The sequence below is a fragment of the Cucumis melo genome, unplaced genomic scaffold, assembly GCF_025177605.1.
Source record: "Cucumis melo cultivar AY unplaced genomic scaffold, USDA_Cmelo_AY_1.0 utg001188l, whole genome shotgun sequence".
NCBI lineage: Eukaryota > Viridiplantae > Streptophyta > Magnoliopsida > Cucurbitales > Cucurbitaceae > Cucumis > Cucumis melo.
Genome location: NW_026124463.1, coordinates 15,001 through 20,596, shown reverse-complemented (window position 1 = coordinate 20,596; position 5,596 = coordinate 15,001). Strand labels below are relative to the sequence as shown.

At 30.3% G+C, this 5,596-nt stretch overlaps 4 non-coding genes across 4 annotated transcripts; 2 read left to right on the top strand and 2 right to left on the bottom strand.

Moving 5' to 3' along the window:
• Positions 1-216: 216 nt before the first annotated feature.
• On the top strand, positions 217-288 carry TRNAC-GCA (transfer RNA cysteine (anticodon GCA)). Its single transcript has one exon. It is a non-coding gene; the product is annotated as a tRNA-Cys (tRNA).
• Positions 289-3,366: 3,078 nt separating this feature from the next.
• TRNAD-GUC (transfer RNA aspartic acid (anticodon GUC)) lies at positions 3,367-3,440 on the bottom strand. Its single transcript has one exon. It is a non-coding gene; the product is annotated as a tRNA-Asp (tRNA).
• Positions 3,441-3,758: 318 nt separating this feature from the next.
• Positions 3,759-3,842, bottom strand: TRNAY-GUA (transfer RNA tyrosine (anticodon GUA)). Its single transcript has one exon. It is a non-coding gene; the product is annotated as a tRNA-Tyr (tRNA).
• A 1,099-nt stretch (positions 3,843-4,941) lies between these two features.
• On the top strand, positions 4,942-5,013 carry TRNAT-GGU (transfer RNA threonine (anticodon GGU)). The gene has a single exon. It is a non-coding gene; the product is annotated as a tRNA-Thr (tRNA).
• The last annotated feature ends 583 nt before the right edge of the window (positions 5,014-5,596 follow it).

Sequence of the window (5,596 nt, the reverse complement as noted above, 5' to 3'; positions counted from 1 at the left end):
TTGCAATTTCAATCCAAGAATCATTTATGAATTCACAGTCAATAGTTAAAGTTAACGGTTCCCATTTGTCCTGATTTTTTGCTTTTGTGAATGAAAATCCACATTTTTTTTTCAATAGAAAAAGCAAAGTTTTGCGGTTTTTCGTTTTAGATATTGTGTGTTGTAAGATACTATCTATCTAAGAGATAGAGCCAATCCAATATTTTGTATCGTTTTGGCGGCATGGCCGAGCGGTAAGGCGGGGGACTGCAAATCCCTTTTTCCCCAGTTCAAATCCGGGTGTCGCCTCAGCAACAAACAAAAGAATCAAAATACCCTCTTCTGTTTTGCTGATATAACTTTATCATTTTTTTTAGAAGAAAAGCATCTTTAGATTTGCTTGATTCTAAGCATCGTTGGGGTTCTCTAAAATGTTATAAATCCTTGCGTATAGGTTTCGTTTCCAGAATTTAGTAGAGTAATGAAAAATAATCGTTAAATCTTGAGATGATAGCCCTTCGACTACTAATGTAGTGTCTACTCATTGGGTCTTGAATTAGGGAATATAATTTCATTTTTCCTTACGGAAAGGAGGAAGATACTTGATATACGGACTCATGAAAGTATCTGAGTACTCGAGCATTCAATCAATATTATATTGAATGAATAATTGGCTTTTTTTTTTATTTTAATCTTAAAAAAAGAACTTATTTCTTTTCGATAAGCTCTAACCACGCATGTAATAGGCCATCCCATCTTCCGATTGTCTCTATGAAACAATCGGGGGGACAGTAAAGATTAGATCAAATGAGAAAGGAATAATAGTAGGGTTATGTGATAGATACTATCTTGATTCTCTATTTTGAGACTTTTTACTTAATGTAATGAAATGCAGGACAACAAAAGAAAGACTAGGTCTTATTATTCCTACATGTTACTAACATTCTTTTGATACTTCCAAGAGTTTTTCTGCCTCTTTTATTTATTTGTACTGAATTTTTTCGATTATACTAGAAATCATATAATAACTTGGGATAATTCGATTTTTTGTATTGTTTCATCAATGGTGTTGTGCCCGAATCTCTTTTTGACTATGCGCTAGTGATTCCACTATTATTAGTGAATAATAATTATTAGTGAGCAATAATGGAATAATTCTTTTATATTCATAGAGATAGGGGACATAATTCACATGGATATGGTAAGTCTCGCTTGGGCTGCTTTAATGGTAGTCTTTACATTTTCTCTTTCCCTCGTAGTATGGGGAAGAAGTGGACTCTAGAAGTACTACTAATTGAAAAATAAAACTGTATTGTTTTTGGTTTATTTTATAGATCGTTCTGCAAAACTTTTTTTCTTTTATTTTGAAAAGTAAAAAAAAAAAGAGTTCGGATTATAAGTTTTTAAGTGGATCCATACTTTCAACACGAAAGAACATAGACATAGTGGTTGTCCAATGAGATACTACGCATAATAATATACTACCTCATAATAAGATAGTACCTCGGGGTAGCCACCCACATATTACGTGCTTACCACTTCTTTTATTTATTATTATTAGTATTTTAGTTATTTTCAAAATAGGATTTTTTCTTGTTTTAGGGAACTCATTTCATATCATGCTTCAAACGTTAAATAAAAATGGGGTTTGCTAATTCTTTTCGAAATCCGAAGATAAAAAGTTCCCATGGAACCGAACTCCTGGATCATCTGTCAACTGCTCAATCAATTACTTCTTTCGAATGCTAAAAAAAAATTAGTGGCCTTTCGATTATTTGATTTCAGATTCATTCTAATCAACATGAATTATGAAGCAAAGAAATAGAATTGGGCCACTATGTATATTAGATTAATATTACATATATGTAATTGATATGATATCTATATATAAATAGAAAGATATATATTGTATATTCATCTATATTCAAATTGATCGATATTCAACCTCTATTTTTATAGAGTACAATTTTATATTTATACACTTCAATAACAATAATAGATAGTATGGTAGAAGGATTCATATATTTCTTTCTACCATACTATCGGATCTTATCGAATACTTCTCTCGTAGAATACTGATAATTCTAGTCCGCCAATTTCATTTAAGACGCGAAATTTTAATGCTTTTCATTTTTCTTATCTTCAATCATTGATAAGAACTAAAACGTCAAGGTTAATTCAAATTAATCACTTTGACTGATTGTTTTTACGTATATTATAAGTAAAAAGGCGGTCGGAACTAGAATGAACAGTGCAGTAGCAATAAATGCGAGAATATTTACTTCCATAATATCATCGTTTCATTTTTTATTCGCAATAACTCGGGATTTAATCCCATAGAGATGATAAATGTTTCGCTTGTAAATTCAAGGGGATGCGTTGCATCTCGATGATATCGAATCGTATTAAAATATCATGAATAACAATATCGGAGCTATCAAATCGATTCATCGTCGAGAATTGAATAGTATAACATAGGAAGATCTTTTATCCATACCGAATTTAAACAAAATGGGATTCCTGATGCAATCAAGAATTTCGTTACTTTTTTTTATTTATAATTTTTTGCATTCTTTCTTTTCTATAATCTACTGCCCTCTTATTCAATGCAATCATCTGATGAAGTCTCATCAGACTACCTTTACCCTTACATTGTTTATAAACAAACTCAAGCAAAGAATAGCAGCGAAATTCAAAAAAGGAAAAGGAGGTAGGTTCGAACTAAACTCCTTCCTTTTTTTGTACTTATAAAATCTTCTTAAAAAAAAGAAATAAAAACGAAACTTAAACTTTCAAAAATTCTTAATTACCTCACTAAGAGAGATAGATGGGATCCTTGTTTGTATTAATATCCTCTTTCCTTGAATTAGTAGTGGGACGTATATATCAAAAGTTAAGTGTTAAATTTTAATAAGATAGATTATTTCAAATTCAAATTAGTAATTGAATTTACTAATTGAGGTTACAAAAAATCGGAGCCAGAACGGATATATTTTGCTTTCAGACGAAAAATTAGATCAAAGTTTACTATGTAAACTTTATTTTGTATCGTCCAAATTCCCTTTATGTATGTGCTTTCCGGAAACGTATAGTACTCTATTTCATTAGAAAAATCGGGCGTAATCAACTAGACCCAGTACGCCTTCGAATCCTGAATATGATGCTACCAATAATTGTGGTAATTCACATATGGCACATATGTCTTTCTCCCATCAATTAGTACTCGTTGAAGAAATCAAAATTCCCATATTTTTTTGTTGAAAAATGTGGAAAAAAAATAAGAGAGATCCCGTTTGGAATAAAATTCAGTTATGTTATTTGTTCTCTCTTTCACAGGAAAGGAAGAGATTAATTGATGTATTTTTTTTTTATTGGATTTGGATCCATCGGGACTGACGGGACTCGAACCCGCAGCTTCCGCCTTGACAGGGCGGTGCTCTGACCAATTGAACTACAATCCCAGGGAAATAAAGTGTACAACATATGTTGTTGATTTAATTTCCTTCAAACCTTTCTATGTAGATTTTTGATTCGAATTGTCATATTCTACCAGACAGAGACGCGAGTAATAAAGTAATAGATTGATATGCGCGGAGACATGGACTTTAGTGTGAGAAGCATGGATTAATATTTATTTTTTCGTTATTGTAAAATTGATTGATTATCAATCTGTCAATGAATAAAAAAAGAGTTTTTTTTTTTATTCTTTCATATCAAGTCAAGTATTTCTGTAGAAGGACAAATAGGTTATATCATTTTATGGTGGATACGCGATATATTGGGCCGAGCTGGATTTGAACCAGCGTAGACATATTGCCAACGAATTTACAGTCCGTCCCCATTAACCGCTCGGGCATCGACCCGGGAAGAATCAATTCCAAGCTTGTTGATAATCCATGATCAACTTCCTTTCGTAGTACCCTACCCCCAGGGGAAGTCGAATCCCCGCTGCCTCCTTGAAAGAGAGATGTCCTGGACCACTAGACGATGGGGGCATACTTGCCCGACTGCCATCATACTATGATCATAGTATGAATAGTTTTTTGAAATTGTCAATATAAAATAAATATAATGGACTAATATGATGCAATTCGACGTATTTTTCTTTCTTTCATTATTCCATCGAAATTTTTTTATTTGTGATTTCTATTTATGAATCGTTCATTCTAATCACCATTCCCCATATAATTCTATATAGAAATTATTTTATTTTAAATTGCATTTTTTTTTATTTATTTCATTTAAATAATATACATAAATTTGCAAATTGGAATATATAGTTATATTACTTATATTATAGAATATCAAATGAAAATAGTGATTAGTAGTGATTAGAGGAAACCTCTAAAATAAACAAAAATAATAAATATTAGAAAAAAAAATATTCTTTTTTTATTTTATTCTTTTTTTATTTAAATAATACGAAGGCTAGTACCCTTCGGGAATTGGTCTGCCATATGCTATAAACAGGATTAAACTCCATTTCTCATACTTTCACTCATTGATTCACTCATTGTTAAGATTAGGTTAGGTATATTTCGATCTCACACTAAGCCAAGAAATTAAAAAACGATAAATTTTGAAATCTGGGGATAGGGATCAACAAGTTATTGAAAATTTTTTTCTCGCCAAATAGAATTGCTTTATCAATGATTCGGTGAATGTATCTATGTTCAATTCGTGTGTGTACATGTATGAATCAAATTCATTTCGTTAGGATGGGGCTCATCAATTTAATTAGGGATCGGTCGTATGATGAAACAATTCATTGCATTGATCAAATCCAATATCAAAAAACTATTTTACCTATACTCATTAGATAAATCCAATTTTTCGTTACTCAATGAGCGACTATGTAGATAAGATATATTTATGTACATATCTTATTATTTATAATTTATAATAATTATATACACTCAACTCATCGTGGCTAGTGTCTGACTCAGAAATTGAATCAAATAGGCCTTTTTAACTCAGTGGTAGAGTAACGCCATGGTAAGGCGTAAGTCATCGGTTCAAATCCGATAAGGGGCTTTGGCTTTTTTCATAAAACTCCAGCCGTAGTATTCATATTTGATTGAGGGGAGAATAGACGACATATTGTTTTTTTTTTTTGTAATAAAAAAAGTACAAACCCTATCATTTTAATTTCATTTTTTTATAAAAAAGTTATCTTTAATTATACCAAGTTATTATTATAATGAATAATATAATAGTAATTATAGTTAGAAACTCAAAATTAGAAATTATATAGTGACACATTTTTTTATTATTTTGATTCTAGAATTTCTAATTCTAGAATTTATATATTTTCTTATTCTATAGAATATATAAATTCTATTATTTTATTCTAGATTCTATTCTAATCCTTAGAATAGATTCAAATAATCTATCATGATTCTAATGACTCATCATAAGTTGTTTCCTTGAATTCCAAAATATTCCTATTTTTCATTATTCCAATCAATTATAAAGATTCGAAATCAACAAAAAAAAAAATAAAAAGTAAGTGGACCTAACCCGTTGAATCATGACTATATCCACTATTCTGATATTCAAATTCGATAAGGATGAAATTAGAACAGTGGATCTTTTTTATTTCATTTTCATATTTATT